We start from the raw sequence: 23,511 nt of genomic DNA on the forward strand, positions 1-23,511 counted from the left end.
CCTTTTCCCTGCAGAATCTTGCAGTAAAATTTAGTTTTCAGCTGAATAGGCTCCAATGTATACATCTCTTCAAGGGTAATACTGAGCAATACCATTTGTTTTACCACCATGAATGTTGTTGCCTGCATTCTGAATACTGACATAAACAGAAGGAAGCAAAATGTCGCTTGGCTGCGTTGTCAGAGAAATATTTCTCATCAGGTGCAGCGCAGGATACCTACCCTCCCCAGAAATATCCACTTGGGATATAAAATGGCATTTAGGAAGCAAGTAAAAACTATTTTATTTCCCCAGAGCTTTTGGATAGCAACTTCACTGTGTTCTGTTACCTTTGACTGTGACCTGTTTAACTTTTTTCACTGTTTTCTGCTTTCACCATAGTATGGATTGTTCCAGAGATTGCTGATTTGTATGGCTCTTTTCAGAATTTGTCATCTGCTGCTTGGTTTTGAAGATCCTGGAAAGGTTTTAGACAAATCGCCACCCTTTATTAGTAAATTCGGTGCCCTGATGGCAACAGAAAGGTATTTTGTTCACAGTTGCCACACAACACTGTTCTGCACTTGCGAGGAATTGGTTGTTCATCATGGCATCACTCACTCTTCCTTCACAGTTGAATTAAATAGAAAATTGTCCAGTAGCACCTAAGAGATCAACTAAGTTTGTTCTGGGTATAAGCTTTTGTGTGCTTGCACACTTCTTCAGATACACTGAAACAGAAGTCACCAGACCCTTATATATAGCGGGAGGGTAGAGTGGGGTTTTTCTATCTATAGATTTGAAGAAGTTGCTGAATTACAACTTATTACTAAACTGAAAACTATGGAGAGACCTGGTCTGAATTGGATTCTTGTCTCGTTACATATGCTAAAGCTATTTTTGACCATCTGCATACTACCCCTTGCTTTTCCCCGTAGGACTAATTGCAGTCATTAACCGTCGTCAACAGCTTTACAATACCCATTGAGTCAATCACCCATCTCCCACTACCCTCCTGAGAAATACCCCACCTCACCCTCCCACTATATCTAAGGGTCTGGTGACTTCTGTTTCAGTGTGTCTGAAGAAGTGTGCATGCACACGAAAGCTTATACCCAGAGCAAACTTAGTTGGTCTCTAAAGTGCTACTGGACAATTTTTTATTTATTTTGACTGTGTCAAACCAACACGGCTACCTACCTGAATCTTCCTCCACAGTTACTGGTTGTGGCACGCTGTGCATTGTGTGATGTCTTGTTGTTTATGTGCAAGTGCTTAAACGCATGTGCACTAAAGAAAAAGTTCACCTGTGGATTTAATTTCTATGGAGGGAGCTGAATTCAAGACAGAAACCTCCAGTAACTCACCCTAACAAAATTTTAATAAGGCAACCCCCAAGATAAAAAAAAAACGGAAGGGAAAAGGGACCATGTTATATTTTTGCTTTTTGCACTGGGAGCTGTCCCTGGTAAATAGGAGTACCTGGAATCTTTGGATTACAGGTGTACATGGTTAGGATGGGATTGTACATTAGATAGCTTTGCGTGTTGCATAGGTCACTTCCAAAAAGGAGAGGATCCCTTTTGTGTGTCATCGCCAAGGATACAACTGATGGAAAATATTTGAAAACAAACCCAACCCTTCCACTGAGCGGATGATGCTAGATTTCTCATGGGACGTGTTAAGTCCTCCGACTCCCTCCAGGATTAAACCTCTCAGCTAAGGCCGGTGCATTCAGGGACTGGTTGCAAAGCATCATAACAGCTAATCTCATGTGGGAAAGGAGAGACAGCTCAGTGCTTCAACAGTTTAGACATGTGGGTTAGATACACTACGTCAGAAATATCACGGGCACTTCTGTGGACAGGGCTTTTAGTTTGTGGAGTGACCTCTGCTTCTTGCACACCATGGTGTGCCTTTACTAGGGATGGGGTAGAAATTAGGTTCAGTTTGCATTTAAAGGTAAACCTTTAAGTGGGGACGCCATTTTGTGGTTCACCTTGGGTGCCAAAATGTCTTGAGCCAGCCCTTGTTCTCCCTTGTAGAACTCAGTAGGGAGGAAGACAGGAAAAAAACTGGAATGAGTTGGCTCTGCCTGTCATTCACTCTGGCTCCACCTATCGTCAGCTCTGGCTCCTCCTACCAGTCTCGATGAAAGTTTGCCACTAGTAATAGCAATAGTAGGAAGCTTAATGGTGATAAAAATACTGCCCTGTTCTTGGCCTTCTTCATCCTACTTCGGCCCGTCTTCATGTCCACAATGTGTTTAAATTTTGATAGGTTTATCATCAATGTGGGTGGGCAGAAGTCAGTAATCCTATACAGATGTTCAGAAGAACAGATGTTGATGCTGAAGATGTTGATTCCCTGTCCTGAGGAACCAAATAGCCACAGACAGGATGAAATAATGACCTTCCACCTCAGGTTTTGGGTTTTTTTGTTTTGTATATTCCAGAGGGTGGCAGTATGGCACATTATTTAATTGTCTCGTGTACCATAAATGTGTTCCCTAAATCACAGCCCCTAAACACCCCAAGCTACTAAATCACAGGGCCTCGTGTCATAGGATTTACAGCTCTGGGTGTTTTTGGAGAATTGAACTTATAGTCAAATATAAAAACAAATAAAAATGAGAGACAGCTGTTGCTGATAACGCTATATTTATCTTTGGGACACAAATTCGCTTTGCTGCAATAAATATGCCAGGAAACAGCATTCTGTTTGCTAGAAAGATTTGGACAGCTCTCTCTCACTGAGAACCTTCAGCTATGAATCTTGAAATAATGGTGTAAAGCTGTCACCAATTTCACGTGGCTCCATGGATGTATCTGAAGAAAAAATACACATGATGAGTTCTGCAAAATCCATGAAGGGCTGAGAAGGGGTGGGGGAGAGGAAGAGACAAATAAACTGGACCAATCCAAGCCGCACATGGCTGAAGTAGAGCAAAACAGAAGGGATTCATCCTGCAACTATGGTCACAACTGCACCATACATTCAAAGCACTGGTATACTACCTCAACAGTCATGGCTTCCCCCAAATCATTTTGCGAGATATAGTTTGCTAAGGGTGAAGGGAATGGTTGCTCTGTGGGTGAGTAAACTACAGTTCCCAGGATTTTCACGACTGTTGAAGTGGTATGCATGTACATTAAATGTATGGATGTGACCTGAGGGTTGAACTGAGGGAATCTAGAGCATGAACATACTGAAAGGCAGGTGGAGAAGAACTTTGTGTGATGTCAGGATGTGGCTTTTGGCCAGTGATCCTTTGGCATCCATCTGTCTTGACAGACAATGGAGTGTGCCTCTGGGGGTGAAGTTAAACCACTCTGTCACAGCCTAGGACCCTCGTACCTATGGGATCGCCTCTCCCTGTATGCCCTATGGAGGACCTTAAGGTCCATAAATAGCAACACCCTAGTGGCCCCAGGCCCTAAGGAAGTTAGATTAGCCTCAGCCAGAGCCAGGGCCTTTTCAACACTGGCTCCGGGCTGGTGGAACGCTCTGCCTCATGAGACCAGGGCCCTGCAGGATCTGATTTCTTTACACAGGGCCTGTAAGACATAGTTGCTCCACCTAGCCTTCGGCTTGGAAACAATTTGATTCCCCCCCCCCTCTTCCTTTTTGTCCTTCCCCCTCCTGGAATGGAACTCCTATTTGGGGACTTCCCTGGCTTTTTTCTGGCCTATGTAGGACCAGTCTGGAAAGTTAGCCTTGGTGAAGACTTGACGTTTTCATCCCCCAAAAAGTTTTTGATTTGAGTCTCCATTGAAATGAGGCTGTATTTTAATATTTTAATGTTTTAATGTTGTATTTTAATCTTGTTTTTAAGTTGTATTTCAATCAATTTGTTTTTATATCGGGTGTTAGCTGCCCTGAGCCCGGTCTTGGCTGGGGAGGGCGGGGTATAAATAAAATTATTATTATTATTATTATTATTATTATTATTATTATTATTATTATTATTAGCAGTACTGAAGGACCTCCCTAGGGCACAAGCCTGTATGGAGCTCCTAGGCTGCCCAGATGACAAGACCCCCCTCTTGGCCTCACTGGTGTGGTCTCCAAAGGAAAGCAGAGCAAAATATCTGGCACCAGCTTGGCTGAAGGAGTTGCCAAGACTTGCCTTTTCTTCTCCTGAAGACATCCCACAAGGCAGCAGGTATTAATACTGGGATAATGTCCCTATTTTCACCTGAGTAAAGATGGAGGGTTTGGGAATAAGAACGCTTACTTTATGCTAATTATTATATGCACTAATTCGCACAGTCGCATGCATGCTCAGATTGGAGGCTCAAGTTGCTCTGTACCAGGGTCTCCAGGTGTTTCTGGACAACAACTCCTATCATCCCTGACCATTGGCCCAGCAACATGCGGACCACCGCAGGTTCTCCACTCCAGTCTGGAATTCACCAGCCCAACATGCCCTAGCCTTGATCAGAAAGACCAGGACGCATCTGTCATTAGCCGGAAAGTAAAAGCCAGGAGGAGAACAGAAGCAACATTCACGACAGAAACAGACCAATCTTGGCTTTATCCCTTTAGCTCATAATGCAGAAAAATCTAAAGTACAGCTGGCAACTGGCCGAGCCCAGCTCTCATAACTGATGATTGTTCACGTTTAGCCAAAAGTGACCTCTAGAGATCCTTAGCCAGAACTTTAATTCATCTGCAGGAATGGCAGCACTGAGAGAAACGAGTCTCATACCCATTTTGTGTTTAGTTCCTGTTGATTAACGGCATGACTTCATACAACAGTGAGGGGGGGGGGGGATAAAAATGCCCAGTTGGAATATTAGCTGCTGTATCACTCCAAAAGAAAATACAGCTGAGAGGGCTGGCTGCAGATGCCTGTGAACGGCATCTATTTGTAATGCATGCCACTCCAAGTGGTACAATTATTGATATCGGTAGGTTTCATTCATTCCCCTTCTCATTTGTGTCTACATCCAAACACACCGAGGGCAGGATTCCAGGCAGTGGCGGAGCATAGGCCCACACTGCCCAAGGCTGGTACACTCCTGGGGGGGTATGGGGTATGGAGGGTGCCCTCCCAAGCACAGGATAGCTGCTCTGGTGCATGGTGCGGCAAGCGCGTCCTGCAGCTGAGGGCAGAGAGAGCCGCCCACAGGGTGGAACGAGCTACCGATGGCAGACATTCAGTGTGCCGTCGACCCGCAACTGTCAAATGTCACACCCCTCAGTGAAGATACTCAGGGAGGGCCGCCCCCCCTCTGATTCCAGGGCTTCACTCAGCAGGGTGAACAGGACAACTCTCAAATGCAACACAGCTGCCTTTACCACCTTTACGGACATTAAAATCTTAAGGGGCTCCCCAGAGTCTGTAATTACCTAACTGCATTACTGCATAGGCTGCCTCTGCCTGAAAAAGTTAGGCAGGTGGCAACTACAAAAAAGGGCCTTTTTGGTGGTGGTGACCCACATATGGAAGACTCTCCTTGGAGAGGTCCATCTGCACCTTTCTCTGCTAAGTTTTAGGTGCCAAGTTAAGGGCCTTTTTTAGTGAAGCAATATAAGAAGAAGAAGAAGAATTTGGATTTGATATCCCGCCTTTCACTCCCCTTCAGGAGTCTCAAAGCGGCTAACATTCTCCTTTCCCTTCCTCCCCCACAACAAACAGTCTGTGAGGTGAGTGGGGCTGAGAGACTTCAGAGAAGTGTGACTAGCCCAAGGTCACCCAGCAGCTGCATGTGGAGGAGCGGAGACGCGAACCCGGTTCACCAGATTACGAGTCTATTGCCCTTAACCACTACACCACACTGGCTCTCATCAATACTGATGTTCAATACTCAGAATCTATTTCCAGATTCTTACTGGTTCTGATATTTTATTATGATTATTTTATTAACTTCTTGTTGCTGCTTTTTATTTTTTTCTGTTCCTTCCCCTATTTGATTTGATTAGATAAAGTATTTGATGGTACATTGTTAAGTATATGTAGTGTTTTTTAATTGATATTTTCCCATTGTGAGCCACTGAATGTGTCAGGCTCCATCCAAATAATTGTGTGTTGGGTTTGCTTAAACCTTTGTCCAAATGAACAGAAGTTGGGTTTGGGGTCTGTGGGACTGATCATGATTCCTCCCTTCATACATTCAGTGGGAACAAATGCATTGTGTAAAACAATCTGGAAGCTAACTTGAATCAAGGCTTCAGGAAGAAGGACGGTGGTGGTAGTAGAGAAGGTCCTACCAAAACACTGAGGAAATTACTCCTAAATCTGATTTGGGGAGGGATTGTAGAGCACACTTGAGATCCCTGATTCAAATCCTGACATCTCCAATGAAAAGACTTGGGTATCAGGCAACTAGAAAAGACATCTGTCTGAGACTTTGAACAGTCACCGCTAGTAAGGGTAGGCTGGGGTGTGGAACCTGTGGCCCTCCGAGGTTGTTGGACTATAACGTCCATTATCCCTGACCCTGACCATTGGCCAAGCTTGGTGGGACTGAGAGGAGCTGCTCCAGCAACCTCTGGAGGACTATAAGTTCTCCATCCCTGGGACAGAAAATACTGGCCTTAGTAGACTAATAGCCTAACCTAGTTTACATTCTGTGCAATGAACTCCTATATGCAACAGAAAGTCCCAATGTGCTCAGTGCAATTTACTCCCATGTAAGAGTGCACGCAAGGGACATGGGTGGCGCTGTGAGTTAAACCATAGAGCCTAGGACTTGCCGATCAGAAGGTCGATGGTTCGAATCCCCGCGACGGGGTGAGCTCCCGTTGCTCGGTCCCTGCTCCTGCCAACCTAGCAGTTCGAAAGCACGTCAAAGTGCAAGTAGATAAAGAGGTACCGCTCTGGCGGGAAGGTAAATGGCATTTCCGTGCGCTGCTCTGGTTCACCAGAAGCGGCTTAGTCATGCTGGCCACATGACCTGGAAGCTGTACGTCGGCTCCTTCGGCCAGTAAAGCAAGATGAGTGCCGCAACCCCAGAGTCGGCCACGACTGGACCTAATGGTCAGGGGTCCCTTTACCTTAAGTGTGCACACGTGTGCGCGCACACACACATATATCCACCAATGCTCACAGATCTGGAGGCAGGAAAACTAAACAGAGGCAGAGATGCACAACTCTGCGGGTCTCTCTCTAGCAGGTGTGAGAATCCTTTGGCCCACCAGATGTTCAAATGTTACTGAACTACAACTCCCACCAGCCCTAGCAATGACCAGGGATGATGGGAGTTGTAGTTCAGCAACAGCTGGAGAGCCAAAGGTTCCTCGCCCCTGCCAAGTAGGGTGAGCAGGTGAAAAGGAGGGCAGGGCTCCAGTTCCTATAACAGTTGTTGTAAAGCAAACTGTAGGGGTTACTCGTGCGCAAGTTGGTGCCACTCCTGGCTAGTTTGCCTTGTTAAACCTTTTCTGTCTGGACAGCCCTACACTTCATGGCTGTTCAGTCGCTGGCAGAATCCGTCAGTGGCCGTTTCTTAAACCTCTTCCAGCATAAAAGTTGTTTGACTCCAAGTCTCCTCCTGCTCTCCCTGCGCGGAAGTCTTCTGCGCAGGGAGGGCGTGGGTAGCGGAGGACCCCTGCTCTCCTCGCTGATCTCTGGCGAGGAGTCCTGAAGCCCCCTTGCCGATTCCCCCATCTGCCCCCCTTTATCCCTGGTGTTACGCTGATTTCCTTCCCCAGCTGGTGAGCCGCCTCTCCCCCTGCTGGGCCCTTCTCCAGCATCGTTTGAGAGCCTCGCCTCCGCCTCTGGCTCCGATGTCAGTTCCCTGACAGTTGTGTAGGGCAGAGCCCTGTTCTCTTTTTACCTGGTCACCCTACCCACAAAAGACAGTGAAAAGCAAGGGGTTGCCTCATTCAGCTGCATCAAACGCTGCAATAAGAGCAAGAGAAGCAGCCCACACATCTTCCTGCATTCTTATGGTGTGGAGAGGTTAGCGGGTGATTTAGAAGGTCACTTCCTTGCTGGGTCTCAAGATGCAGAAACAAAAGTCCAAGGGAAACAAAAGATGATGGGTGGTGGGGAGGGAAATGCCATGTGCCCCATGCCACGCACCCCCACTGGAAGGAACTACTACCCCCTACTATGAAAAGCAAAGGCTCTACCGTATCTGCATGCCCGTATCCTTCCCTTCCTTGTTCATAAAATCCGCATAAAGTATTGAACAGCTGAAATGCCAATTTAATTCTGCACCATAGTATCTCTCCATTCACGCTTCCTACTTAATCCTTTTCATCTAGCTGCTCGTAACTTCTTGATCTTCAAATCAATTCCGTAAATAGCGGCTGAATATTTCATTAATTCCTTGCCTGGGTTTCCTGCATTTTGATGGCAAAATTCACCACCTTCTGTAGCGCTTGCATAACGCTACCTGGTTCAGCTCCTTCATACAATTTAAGATGGACTCACAACCGATTCCAATTGATTCATCATCTCCTGGGCCTGCTCTTATTCATTTCTTTTGGCACTTGGCTGCCTAGCATACCAAAAAAAACATGCCAATGTTTTGTTTTGTTCTGTTTAGGGTTTTCATGAGAACTACCACCTAGTGACCTTCCTGCCTGAGCAAGGATTTGCAACCTTATTCAAACCACTCAGTTCAGTACCCTGGAGCAAATCCCTTGAGGTCTTTTCCAAATGGGTGGTCTACAGGTATCTGAAACAGAAGCTTTGAGTGGGAGAAAGAGAAGGTACTGTCTGAAGGGTAACAATTACAAATCAGCCACTTTCTCCCTTCCAAAGGAGCTAATCGCAAACCAATCTTTAAAAATAGATTGCTCCAGGGATATCTCTATAATATAAACACTGGGATTTTTTTCCTTTTTTTCTTTTGAACACCACAGCAACAGGCAAGGAGATCTTTAGCAGACAAAGTTAATGTACCTTGAACACCAGCATTTAAACAACATTGTTTTTATCTGTAAGTGGAAGCAGAATTTTAAAGTTTACAAGGATTCTAAAGTTCATAGATGGGGTAGTGTTCTCCAAAATAAACAGGAGTGGGGGAGGGAAAAGGCATTCACTTTGAATATTATATAAAGGCCATGGAAATATTCAGTGATGGTTCTGGGGCCAGACGTTGATGGAAAAGTTGCTGTGTGTCTACCATGAGGAACTGTGAGACAGGAAGTGAGTGGTTATAACAAAGGCTGGGAATTTGTGATCCTCCAGATGTTGGACTACAATTCCCATCATCCTTGACCATTGGTCATGCTGTCTAAGACTGATGGGAGTTGTAGTCCAAGAACAGTTGGAGGGGCAGAGGCTCGCCACCCCTGGATTATTAAGGAGAAATTAGGGTCCTCCAAAAAAAAAGAAAAGTTTATTTTCCATAGCAATGGTGACACAATATGAGAGAACCGAACTGGTACAAAAGCAACGGCCCAATGGTAGAGCATCTGCTTTGAACACAGAAGGTTCCAGGTTCAATCCATAGCATCTCCAGGTAGGGCTGGGTTTTGTATACCTGAAGGAGCATCTCCACCCCCATCATTCAGCCCGGACACTGAGATCCAGCGCCGAGGGCCTTCTGGCAGTTCCCTCACTGCGAGAAGTGAGGCTACAGGGAACCAGACAGAGGGCCTTCTCGGTAGTGGTGCCTGCCCTGTGGAACGCCCTCCCATCAGATGTCAAAGAGATAGACAACTGCCTGACATTCAGAAGACATCTTAAGGCAGCCCTGTTCAGGGAAGTTTTTAATATTTAATGCTGTACTGTTTTTAACACTTGACTGGGAGCTGCCCAGAGTGGCTGGGGAAACTCAGCAGATGGGCGGGGTATAAATAATAAATTATTATTATATTATTATTATATAACCCTGGAGAGCTGCTGCCAACCAGTGTAGACAATACAGATCTAGATGGACCAATGGTCTGACTCAGAATAATGGTTCTCTATGTTTCTATGAAGGTCAAAAACCCACTCAGTCATAAAAGCTCAGCCACTTGGTCTCTCAGCCCAACCCAGGCTTCCTCAAACTCGGCCCTCCAGATGTTTTGAGACTACAATTTCCATCATCCCTGACCACTGGTCCTGCTAGCTAAGGATCATGGGAGTTGTAGGTCAAAAACATCTGGAGGGCCGAGGTTGAGGAAGCTTGGCCTAACCTATTCAACATTTTTATGGGAAATAAATTCAAAGGGGCATCATGAATCGCACCCTGAGCTCCTTGGAGGAAGGGAGGAATTAATAATAATAATAAAAATAGTAGCATAGAAAAGGGAATTTCAATCTTTTTACAGTTTGATTTACAGCCATCTCACCCTCAAGGCATTTTGTGTTACGTAGGGTTGCCATATTTCAAACAGTGAGAATCTGGACAGAAAAGTTACTGAGCTTTTTTGAGCAAAGTTGTTGAGCTTTATTGGCAAAATAACGTAAAGCTATTTTTTATTTATTTTTTTGGAAAATCAGCAAAAAACACACACACACACAAAAAAAAACAGCACTGCCAACATGGGCTGCCATACATCTGGATTTCCTGGACATTTTTCATGATTTTCACCCAGACATTGCCGCTGGCTACAGGTGTTCCAGATATTCTGGACATATGGCAACCCTAACGTCTCGGTCTCTGTGCACTCTCTCCTCGTAGGATCTCTGTCTCCAACTGAACCCTCAATAGCTACCCTTTGCCATTCTGTCATATATGAACTCACTGGCTGTACCCAGATTTTTGACCATCTGCACAATGGTATTGGGCCCCTGATCCTTTGTTATCCTGTGATATTTGTTGAGAGCTTGGTTTTTCTGATCACTTCTGCTCAGTGCTATTTTACTAGAAAAAGAGGTGCCAGAACTCAGCTCTTTCTCTTAGAATGGCAATAGCACCTACCTGAGAGGTGCTGGAACTCACCTGAGATATTCCAGAACCCACCTAAAAGGTGTCAGAACTGGTTCTGGTGAGATCCCCTGAAAAAAGCGCTGCTTCTGCGTATAGTTACCCTATCTGTACATATCATTATGGATGTGGGTGGTGCTCTGGTCTAAACCACTGAGCCTCTTGTGCTTGCTGATCAGAAGGTCGGCATTTTGAATCCGTGTGACGGGGTGAGCTCCCACTGCTCTGTCCCAGCTCCTGTCAATCTAGCATTTCTAAAGCACACCGGTGCAAGTAGATAAATGGGTACTGCTGTGACGGGAAGGTAAACGGCATTTCCATGTGCTCTGGCTTCCGTCATGGTATCCCATTGTGCCAGAAGTGGTTAGGTCCTGCTGGCCACATGACCCGGAAAGCTGTCTGTGGACAAACGCTGGCTCTCTCGGCCTGAAGCAAGATGAGCGCCGTACTGGACTTTTGACTGGACTTAACCACCCAGGGGTCCTTTACCTTTTTACCTATCATTATATCTTTAACCAAAGGACAGGGTCCCCAACTTGGGGGGGGCAGCCTGAAACATTCTGAATTTTGAAAAGTGCAGTGGGCACCAGTCAGAAAATGGCTGCTATGTGGGTGTGGCATAACACAAAATGGCTGCTATGGGGGACATAGTGTGATAAAAAAAGTCTGTCCAATCTAAATGAGCAGGAAAAGAGACAGGACCACAAAATGGCATGCTGCTCTACAATCTATGGGGAAAGGATACTTACATCAGTCACCTCACTGAAGGTCATCTCTGACTAATGTATATTCAGAGTACACTTGTTAAAACTAGTGGACCTAAGTGAGCCATGTCTATTGTTTTTAATGAGTCTCCTCAGAGTAGGACTAGCACTAACTATAACCCTCAGCTCCATGATCAAAGAAAGGCAGGATACAAATGGAAGTAATGAAAAGCAATAACATATCATATATTTTCTCTGGTACGTAATAGCAAACCAGAGAGTTAAAAAGATACTGGTCTAATAGATGCTTTTGAAAGTAAATACGGTACTCATCTCACTAGAAAGAAGGACAGCACGAACCTGCTATTTCCCCAGGACTTGTAACCATCTAAATGCAGTTAGCAAAGAAGAGCTATTTATGAGGTGCAAAAAAGGTTCTGTAGATTCTGACAAAAGATCATTTGCACAGATCCTTGGACTTCCTGGTAACTCTTTTGCAGTTATAACTCAGACTCCAAATCTGAATGAGATACCTGGTGTACCATGAACAAATGAGTCCTCTGGGGTTCTTTTTTTTGGGGGGGGGGACCTAGCAAAACTGTTTTCCCTTCCACATCACCATTTATTTATTTTTTCAAAAAACCCGAACTCTTGGAAACTACAGACACCCCTGTTCACAGCTACTTAAACAGCCTTTCCGAATTGTGCAGAGGAATTAGCAGTGACAACACTCAACTCTTTTGCTAGTTTGCAGCTCTCACTAAGAAAAATGTCACTTTAAAAAATGGACACTCTCTCTCTTTTAAGGGAATCTAATTGGAATGTATTCCTATAAGCAGAAATCTATGTATCAAGAGCCTAAATGGCAAGACAATATAAAGTGGGCAGGGAATCATTGAAACCCTGTCTCTAGTCTTGTGACAGACACCTAAGGAAACAGTGTACAGAGTTTTCCAAACGAGCACTTCAATTTAAGCACAAACTGTCAGCCATATAGTGATTCTTATCCAAGTCACAGTGACATGCAGTTGGAATGCCTCTGAAATCCACGCCATGGGGAAACTGGAATAAATGAGATTGAATCCTAAGATTCTCCTCTTACTTTTGCTGGAATTGCTGCAGCATTCTTAAGGGTAACTCATTATGGCTCTGGTGATCAACAACCAGTTTTTCCACGTACAACACTTAGGCTTGTGTGTAGCATTCAGGTCATAAGCTTAAACGTTTAATACATTTTATCCTACATTTCTGCCATGGGGATCAAGCCAGGGAACAGCAGATGTAACTGCAAGCATCATACTCTCCAGATGTTATTGGATTCCAGTTTTCATCAGCCCTCTCCTATTGCAAATTGCCCCCAAAGAACTCTATTTAGGGGCTGTGCATATGCTCAGAGCATAATATCACATCATTTTGGACTGGTTGTACATGACTACTATCTAAATAAAAAAGAAATAATTCCCGGGAAAATAAGGAAGGTGATTATGAACAAAATTGGACCCGAACTCCCAAATAATGTAAATTTAATGGACATAGAATTGGTAATATTAATTTGTGGAATTAATATGAACAATTGCAAATAGACAAAGGATGAAACCACTAAACTCAAAACAAAACATAACCCATTGTGTTTTCATTGATTCTACACCCATGGGTTGGCTGTTTGTGGTTAAATAAAAAAAACAAAACAATGAATAAAAACAGAGATATTAAGACAAGGAGCTGAATACAGGGAGTGAGATGGGAATAATGCAAAAATATTTCCACTCTGCACTTCTGTAATATGTGGAACCCATAAATGCATTAAGGATGCATTCATAAAAGTGCATTTATTTCATAAAATGTATATACCGCTTGGCTGCCAAAACAAAACAAAACCCTCAAAGTGGTTTATAAAAAGATAAAACAGTAAGATTGAGAAAAAAAATCATAACCATGCTTTAAAAACATCCATCCATCCATCAATATTTATTTTATTCCCACCCACCCAGCCCGATGGATTCAGACTTTGTGAAAAGAAGTAGATGAAGGCTTGGAAGAGGACCTACAATATCTCTGTATGGGTCACAGGAGGTGAAAGGAAGAACAAAGGTCTACAAATCAAGGAACAGGACAGGAAGATGGGTGGACCTTCAAGAAGAGCGGAGGAAGAATGCCTAGAACAGCCTTCACCAACCTGGTGCCCTCCAGATGCTTCAGTCTACAGCTCCCATCACTTCCAGCCAATAGGGGCTCATAGGGATTGCCTCTGGAGGGTGGCGTGTTGGGGAAGGTTGGCCTAAAGACAGAAGGGAGAGTGGGGCTGAATTGTGCATTTTCACTGGAAATCGTGTGTGTTCTGCGAAGCAGTCTTCCAGCGGAGGGGGTGGGTGTTGAATGCTTTTGTATTTTTCTTAAAGCATCATGCTTTTTAAAAACTAATCAGTTAAATTGTTAAAAACCACAGGAAGAGATTTCTTCCTGGAGCCATAATACCCTTAGAGTGTCTTCAAATTACTTCTTTCAGTGGAGAAGGAGACCGATTTACATTTGAGTATTTTCCACCCTAGCAGATCTCTTCTATTTTGTTTTTCCTAAGCCAACATTGGGAGGGGGACCCATAAAGCCTACTGTGTTTGTGTGTGTGTGTGTGTGTGATGGGACAAACAGGACCTATATCATATTGCTGCACCCACACATCACAATTCAGGTGTTGGGGGTTATCTTATTGCAGGGCCCCACTAAAAATAACTTTGAAAAGGCATCCTTTAAAATGGAAATACGCTCCCCATCAATTCCGTATGCAAAGTAGCTTTTTGTTGGTTGGTGGGACTTACGGAAATCAATCTGCTCCACTGTTGTGTATGTGATACGATGGAAAATGCGGTGCTTTCTATGGAGTCTTCTCCGGGAGCCGCTTGTCCTTTGAAACTCTCCCCTCTGCCCTTTCTCTGCCGGTTACACAAAAGCTGCTTCTTCCAGCCACAGCAGAGCCACCTGAGAGGAGACAGATAAAACCATCAGTTGCAAAGAAAGAGGTGCTTCCTTTAGGAGAAACGATTTCCAAAGACAACCACCCCTGATAAGCAGCAGAAGCCAAAATCACCCCGGATCTTCAGAAACAGCCATTGGCCATGGGATCCTACCTGATCTCAACTAACATCAGAAATATATAGATATATATATATAGACATGGTTTATCCATTTGTTTTCCTGAGATTAAACCACAGCAACCATGACTTATGCAAATAGGCTACAGGGCACACAGCAGCCTTGCAAAAATGCCATATCCCCCCCGCTGCCCTCATTGACCAAGAAAAGACCCTATTTTGCTTCTCCCTAAAAACCAAAAGCAAAACACGAACTCTATTCCCCACCCCCTTTGGGAATGCGTTATAAAAATTTTGATAGTGCAAGTTGCTAGAGGCGTCATTTTTTTGCAGAATTCAGCTCTGCGCTATACTGAATGTATCTTAAGAGTCCGATTTCATCTCTGATACTCGCCTGGTTGGTTTAGATAGGCACAATAAGAAAAAAAAGGGGGGGTGAGGAAATGAATCATTGAAAAAGATATGCATTCAAGTTGCAGGTGACAATTTAGGTATAGACACACATTTAGAAATGACTACTATATTTTAAGGGATGCGGGTGGCGCTGTGGTCTAAACCACAGAGCTTAGCGCTTGCTGATCAGAAGGTCGGTGGTTTGAATCCCCGCAATGGGATGAGCTCCTGTTGCTCGGTCCCTGCTCCTGCCAACCTAGCAGTTCAAAAGCACGCCAAAAGTGCAAGTAGAAAAATAGGTACCGCTCTGGCGGGAAGGTAAATGGCATTTCCGTGTGCTGAAGCGGCTTAGTCATGCTGGCCAAATGACCCAGAAGCTGTACATGCTCCCTCAGCCAATAAAGCGAGATGAGCGCCGCAACCCCAGATTCGGCCACGACTAGACCTAATGGTCAGGGGTCCCTTTACCTTTACCATATTTTAAACAGAAATGTTTACAGGGAACCCCCAATTTGTGCAGGGGTTGTGTTCCAGGTCATTGTGTGTGACAGCAGTGAACATATGCCCACCTTGTTATGTCTCTTTTCCGGCCAATTCCAAGTCATTGTAATGTGTGTGCACATGGCTGTGCATCAGTTGGATGCAGGGGCGTCTTGCCCATAGAGGCTAGTGGCGCGGGGCGCCAGGGCGCCAAGTTCTGGAGGGCACCAGGGAAGAGGAGGAGGCTGGATGCAGCGCCTCCTGGCATCAGCTCGCTGCTCTGGCCCACCTCCGCCATGCCGTGCTGAAGCAGCGCTGGTCCTGGAGCCTCCGTTTGCCATGGCCACCATGGCACCAAGCGGCCAGCTGAGCTGGGAAGTGCCACGTCCAGCCCCTGCATCTCCCCCGCTGGAGGAGCCGCCCTCCAGCCACTGCCAGCCTCCTACAGCCTCACCGGCAGCGCCGTCCTCCCTAAAAAAAGGTCGGAAACGGGGCGCCGGAGGGAGCTTTGCACCATGGCGCCGGATATGCTTAAGACGGCCCTCGGTGGATGTGTGTAAATTGGTCGTAGCCTGTAATACATCTCACCTTTGCGGGGAAGACTGACCAGTGGACTCCCACGTCTGCTCAGTCCACTGCCCAGAAACTAAGTGATGGGCATCTTCAAAGCCCCCTTCTGCTCTCCCTTCTTAGAGGTCTTTATTTTTAAACCAGAAATGAACCAGGCAGCCCTTCAAATGAAGGACCCTTTCAAACAGGGGGCTGTTCTCTGACTCCTAGCTGAGTATGGTCCATAGCAGTGGTTCCCAAATGTATATACAGTGGTACCTTTGGTTAATAAGCACTTAATTCATTCTGGAGGTCCATTCTTAACCTGAAACTGTTCTTAACCTGAAGCACCACTTTAGCTAATGGGGCCTCCCACTGCCGCCGTGCCACCAGAGCACGATTTCTGTTCTCATCCTGAAGCAAAGTTTTTAACCCGTGGTACTATTTCTGGGTTAGCAGAGTCTGTAACCTGAAGCGTCTGTAACCTGAGGTACCACTGTAATAATAATAATAATAATAATAATAATAATAATAATAATAATAATAATAATAATTTATTATTTATACCCCACCCATTTGGCTGGGTTCCCAGTTGCCAGGAATTCAACCAGGGACTTCCTGCGTGCAAAGCATGTATTTTACAACCCTTCGCTACAAGTTTGCTATAGCAATCCGCAGAAACCTGAAACTTAATTGTCATTCCAACACCCTGAAAAGCAATTTTAGCTGTTATGTTTTGCATGTGTAGGATTGCCTGGAGAGAATATGCTCTCCCAGATCTTACTCCTATTTCTCCCTGTCTTTCAGTTTTCTTGAACTTCAGTATTGTTTGATGGCTGTGATCCAAAGAGCTACGGCAGCCAGGCATGCCCGAGTCTGAATTTTGCATTTGCATTTGTTTTCTTTGGATGTTTACACACTGGCTGTTTTCTCTGGAACCGACATTATTTCTTCACTCTGTTATTACAGAGAATCCAGATGATACTGCTGCCACAACATTGCATACCCCTGCTGTCCTCCAAGATTAAGTCTACAGTGATTCTCCCCCCCCCCCTGGTTTTCAACAGGGGCTCAACCAGCCTTTCTCCTGTAGAATGGCAGAGCACTACTGAAGTACCTGGCCCTTGATGATTTAGGTCTGCTTTTCTGCACATTTGCCCTTGTTTTTCTTAAGGCAGTTGTCTGTATTGGCAAAACCTAGTTGGTGTTTCGCAACTTTCTGACTAGTTGCAGGACCTTAGCCAGACCTAGCAGAGTAAACACAGAATCCCCGGAAGCAATTGGCGACTTGGCTGCAGACAGGATAGACGAAGCAGGAACTTGTAGTTAGGTGTTTATTATATACAGTGGACTATTTACAGGAACAGAACACGGATCTTTAGCTAGCTCTCTCTGACACAACTCACAACTCCTACACTGACACAGAACTACTGAACTCTGAAATACTGAACTAACACATTCCAGTTAGTAGGCCATTAATTATCACTCCCTTGAAAGAGCTTGACCAATCAGGGAGCTGTCTGCATGTCTCTGTTATCACCAGGCAGACTTACTCCTTCAGATTGCCTTCTGGCTGTCTGCCAAACCTTAATTGACTCTGTGTGAGTACACAGTTTCCCAACAGTCTGAACATGTGACTGCTCGAAGTGTGGATGTGGGCAGATGCACCCACCCACTGCTTGTCCTCCCTGCCTGGTCAGTCCCAACCTCCTCATGTTGCCCAGGGAAGATCTGCATGGGGCTTCTTCTCACACTTGTCTGAATGCAAATAGAACCCTCTGTACAATCCCCACAAGCAGGCTTTCCTCATGTTACATGGAGAAGTCAGGCACTGAGCAGGGACACACACTTGAAGACATTGGGGGCAGGGCTTGCAGGCATGCCTCTTCCCTGTCCACTGCTAGCAAAATCACTCAAACAACATAGACGGAGTCCAGAGATAAAGGAAAACCTGACCGCACTTTACTGAGGAATCTGAACAAAAACAGTATATAATTTGAGGAGGAAGTAACAGGTTTTGCCTTTCTTCAGATCTTGTCCACAGCAATAAGGCATGCAATCAAACACCCAGAGGAAAACTCCCTTAAAACTACACAGCCAATCAGAGCATGTGTTACCCCAGTGACCATCATGCCACCGAAAGGGAACCCTTTCAAAGAGGTTAAGATTTCACAGATCAGGTTTTCAAAAGAAGGAGAGGAGAAGAGAGGAGATTCAGTGCCCTACTTGCTCCTTCCTAGATAACAACTGTGTAGTTATGGAAGCAAGCAAACGGAAACTGGCAGTTCTAGGTTCTAGTCTCCGAATCAGCTGCCGTTCTTCAGCCATCATTTAAAAATATTTCAGCTTGTTAACTCTGACGGTCAAGAGACGTGCATCAGAATGTTCACAATATCAGACAAACACCTTTTTGACAAGGTACTGAAAAGCCCCAGACTCCTTTACTCAAACAAAGTACTGTGAGAAGCACAAAAAGCAGTCTATAGAGTGAAACTAGTGCAATTAAAATGGCTTTTAAAGAACTGATATCAAGGCGTTACTTGTTTAGCTCTATTGACTAACCAAAGCTTACTGTCAGAACTTGAAGCTTGCACACTTAGTTCAGGAGTGCTAGCAGGTTGAAAACCCAAGCCTGTTCCTCTGTTCCACCCTGCTTGTATTTCAGCAGCCCCAAACAGCTACAAAGTTTTAACAGGGCAAAGGTACACCCAGACAAGCAGATAGTATGGTGCAATATGTACTAATTCATGTGCCTCCTTCCTCTCACGAGCTCTAATTCCCCTTTACTTCCAATTTAGCAGCCATTTGCCATTATATTCAAGCCAGACAACCTAGGTCTGCACCAAACAGAGCTTATCCACAAGCCACAGTGTGCAGTCATGATTTGTGGACAAACTATGCTACAGACAAATCATAGTTTGCTCAGCTTGGATATAATTGGCAAACAATTGTAAATGAATAAATATCAAATAGATTCAATATTTGTTAGCATAGTTTATGATCTTAGAATGTTATTATGTTTATTGTACCTACTCCATTAGGGGACACGGGTGGCGCTGTGGGTTAAACCACAGAGCCTAGGACTTGCTGATCAGAAGGTCAGCGCCGGCTCCCTCAGCCAATAAAGTGAGATGAGCGCCGCAACCCCAGAGTCGGTCACGACTGGACCTAATGGTCAGGGGTCCCTTTACCTTTACCTTACTCCATTATATCCACCTATCAATATTTTAATGAGTTGGTAGACTTTAAATTTTTGAATAAACAATGAATAAATAAAATGGAAAGTGAGAAGAAATGAGAGCACACAATGGGCCGAGGCAACACCAAGCTTTGCCAAATCGTTCATCTGGCAAAGCAACCCACAGACATCGCACCAAACCATGTTTAAGGAACCATAATGCTCTCTTGCACCAATGGGTCTACTCTGAGTAGAACTTACTTGGCCACAACACACTCTAAATAATACTAACCAACCAACCAACCTGTAGCCTGAAACTTCTAGAGACAACCATGTTGGTTACCGATGATCCATGACCCTGTATCAGTTTCTTAGGAACAATGACTTTCCTGGCTCCATAACTGCATTCCCAAGTCTTTCCTCTTTGAATGCATAGATGCGAATGGCCCTTGCTGTGGAAAGTTCAGTATTCAAGAAATATGCTGCAGCCAGACTGCGTTGCAAGGGCATTCTGAATTTACGCTGCTACAGCTGTATGGCATTCGAGCAACTGGGGATTAATAAAACACATTCTGGAACAGAAGAGAGCATCTCAGGTGACACTGCCGCCCCTGACATTCTCGAGCCTGGGGGAAATAACCAGATTTTCTCTCTATAATTAATGCTCCACCTTGTTTTCATTTTCCCTACGACCGCCCAAAGAAAGCTTTCAGGTTGAAATATCCCACCTAATCTCATTTTCTCTGCCACTAAGCCATACCTTGAATTGTAAGTGCAACAATTTATATGACAGGGGAAGAAGAGAGAAGGCAAAACGAAAAGGGAAGGAGGGATGAGGAAACTACGGCCCGTGTCAAGCTGCCTGAATTTACAGCGTTGCTCTTCTCCTTGCCTTGTGCTGCTGCAGACCATGTAGGAAGGCCATATCCTCAAACATTTGACAGATTGGGGAGGTGGGGGAAGGATTGTGTGCTTTACACTAAGGGAACAAGAAGTGCTTTGCAGTATGGTAGTGAAAATCGAAAATGAGAGAGCCACTTGAACTAGGGTTGCCCAATGCTTTTTGAAATGCTATCTGCAAAATACGCACTTACCTCTTAGATTCAACAAAGCACATTTAACTGTAGCATAAAGCTATAGCTGTCTATAGCATATAAAGAGAAATATGAAATGAAAAATTTAAGGTCTTATACATATAATAGTAAAAGGTAAAGGGACCCCTGACCATTAGGTCCAGTCGTGACTGACTCTGGGGTTGCAGTGCTCATCTCGCTCTGTAGGCCGAGGGAGCCGCTGTTTGTCCGCAGACAGCTTCCAGGTCATGTGGCCAGCATGACTAAGCCGCTTCTGGCGAACCAGAGCAGCACACGGAAACACCGTTTACCTTCCTGCCGGAGCGGTACCTATTTCTCTACTTGCATTTTGATGTGCTTTCAAACTGCTAGGTTGGCAGGAGCAGGGACCGTGCAATGGGAGCTCACCCCGTTGCGGGGATTCGAACTGCCGACCTTCTGATCAGCAAGTCCTAGGCTCTGTGGTTTAACCCACAGCGCTACCCACGTCCCTCCATACATATAATAAATGTTCATAAATGTACCAACCAAGCACATACATCAATATGTGGACCACATGTCTGGAGCAGCACAGGAAGACTGCCCTGAAACCATTTTGACTCCCAAACTGACTAAATGTTTTCTCTGCAAAGAGGGAGAGGGTGAGGGAACCTTCCCATTGTCTTAGGAATTGGGAAATCACCATTTCAAAGGAATGGGCAGACTACCAGGAAAGGCATTATCAGATAACCTGGCAGACAGGAAAAGCAACATTCAAATTTCTGTTGTAGACCACCTTTTCTGTGATGTAGGTATGATGTTTGTGAGGGGGGGGGTCTTGGGTTACACCCCTTCTGTGATGTATGTATGGTGTATGGAGGGGTGGTCTTGAGCTCCAGGGAAGGCAATTTAAAATGTCTATATAAGGGCAGGCACACCTTGGTTCTGGGTCCTCCTCCTTTCCTGTGTGTGAGGAACACCCTGTTGCAACAGATCAGTAAAGATCAGGCTTACTAGCTGCTTTGCTTCTCAATATTCTCTGGTTGGCCTCTGTTATTTTCTCCGACCGATGGAGAACCTACAAAGGACTCTATAAGGGCTCTTGTGTCCCCCATAAGGGAATAAGGGCAGATTTTGTTTATTACAGATAAGACACATTTCCCCAGTCCTAAATTCAGTTCTACGCGTTTCTACGTCATTTTGAGATTCAAAAATATATATATTATTTTAGACACATTTTTGTATGCAATTTTGTTCAACATACACATTTTTTGCAAAGCTTTTAATTTTTTTCCTGTTTTTGTTAAGTTGCATAATATCGGCATTTCGATACACATTACTTGGCTGGATAACTGCATTATAAAATCGGGAGAAGTGCAGACTCTGAAGGACTGGCTGCGCTTTGGTCTGGGCACTGTTTTGCAAAGTGCAAATTAGGCTGATTGAAATGCAAATGAATTTCTCCCCCACCCCGAAGCCCACCCCACTTCACTGTGAAAAAATGGAGCAGTGCTGCACCCAATACTTTAGGAAATGCAAGGAAAGCGAGAGAACCTGGGTAGATTTGGCCCCAGAAGGTAAGCCCTGACCTATGGGATGGATCGTTAGGGTAAGTGAGAGTTGATCCCTTCTTTCCTGCGAGGGTGTTATGAGTCCCTAGAGAGCTTTCTCTCTCTTGAAAAAGACTATATTGGAGGCACTTCAGCTTGAAACTTTAGTTCAGCGCAGAAAGTCTGAATAGATTTATGATTAACCTGTTCTCCCTCCAGCCAACTGGCCCGCAGGCTACAGAATGGTCAGTGGCGCAGATATCAAGCTGTCTCTCCCCAGATGCCTAATTAACAGAGAGGGCTGGCTCTATTGGAGCACCATGGGAGGTAAGTGAGTCTGCAAACTGGGGGCGGAGGGAGAGGCTGAATTGGCTAATAAATGAGCTCCAGCTCAAACTCCTATCAAACTGCCTCAGTTTGCATACTGATCCCTTGCGACACATACGCCCACCCCCCAAAACAAGAAAACTCAGAAAGTCTGTTGCAATGAAGGAAATAGAAGGAACTTGTGCGAATGGAATATGCCAATATCACGAGGAAGATGTGAACAAATCAAAGATAATGAAAGTCAGGGGCGTCTTATCTATAGAGGCTAGTGGTGCGAGGCGCCAGGGCGCCAAGTTCTGGAGGGTGCCAGGGAAGAGACGAAGGCTGGATGCGGTGCCACCCGGCATCAGCTCACCGCCTTCACCCACCTACGGCATGCCGCGCTGAAGCAGTGCTGCGCCCTGAGCCTCCGTTTGCTGCAGCCACTGTGGCCGAAGTGGTCCAGCCCCCGCCTCCTCCCTGCCGGAGGAGCTGCCCTCCTGCCCACCTCCTCCAGCCCCGCACTTCCTAAAAAAAGGTGGACAACTCTGGGAAACAGGGGGGGGGGAGAGAGGGAGCTTTGCACCACGGCACCGGATATGCTTAAGACAGCCCTGACGAAAGGTCCCTTACCTGAGTGTCTGGGGGTGCAAGGACCAGGAGCCTACATCATGCCATTGCAGCTGTCCTACGTGGCAAGCTATCAGAATAGCACCTTATGGCTGGACTGGGAGAACCACAATCCTCGAGGCCCATTGCGGGCCCCCAGACCTCTCTGCCTGGCCCCAGGCTCCTCCTCTTCCTCAGCCACACCCCTCCTCCTCACTGGCTCTGCTTTGCACCTTTCCTGACTGTTTTTGCCGGGCTAGAATAGTGCCCTTGAACTCCAACAATGCCTCCTGCTTGCCTGGATCAAGAGGGACGTGTGTGGGTCTGTGCAGAAACTAGACTACAGTACAAGGAAAATTTTTACTTTTGCTGCCCAGACTCTGTCCCCACCCCCACTGTGTGGCCCCCAGAAGGTTGCCCAGAAGAGAATGGGGCCCTTGGTCTGTAAAAGGCTCCACAGCAATGTGTAGGGGGCTCTTCCTGGCAGAGCCACACCAATATTGATTTGAATCCTTTTTTTTTTTTTTTTAGAAAATTTCTGAGATTTTCCTTTACTTTCACAAACCTTGAGGGGAAAAAACCCACTTTTAAAATAATAATAATACTTCAACTTTTCTCCCCTATTTTTCCATTCCCACCCACAACTCATGCAAGCCCTGAAACTATAGGTAAAAGATAAAGGTAAAGGACCCCTGGATGGTTCAGTTCAGTCAAAGGTCAAAGGTGACTATGGAGTTGCAGCGCTCATCTCACTTTCAGGCTGAGGGAGCCAGCGTTTGTCCACAGACAGCTTTCCAGGTCATGTGGC

General features: G+C 45.3%; 1 protein-coding gene across 7 annotated transcripts in view; it reads right to left on the reverse strand.

The window, feature by feature from the left end:
* Positions 1-23,511, reverse strand: part of PKNOX2 (PBX/knotted 1 homeobox 2) — a 443,888-nt gene that overhangs the window by 160,932 nt on the left and 259,445 nt on the right. For 6 of the 7 annotated variants that reach the window (XM_081171734.1, XM_081171729.1, XM_081171731.1 and 3 more), the window contains one exon: positions 14,314-14,473. The gene's annotated coding sequence lies outside the window, so the exon portion shown is untranslated. Of the gene's footprint in view, positions 1-14,313; positions 14,474-17,125; positions 17,218-23,511 lie in introns of those variants that run through there. The other variant, XM_081171735.1, reaches the window with a different exon arrangement.

Source organism: Podarcis bocagei (genome assembly GCF_964188305.1).
Source record: "Podarcis bocagei genome assembly, chromosome: 15".
In the NCBI taxonomy this organism is placed as follows: domain Eukaryota; kingdom Metazoa; phylum Chordata; class Lepidosauria; order Squamata; family Lacertidae; genus Podarcis; species Podarcis bocagei.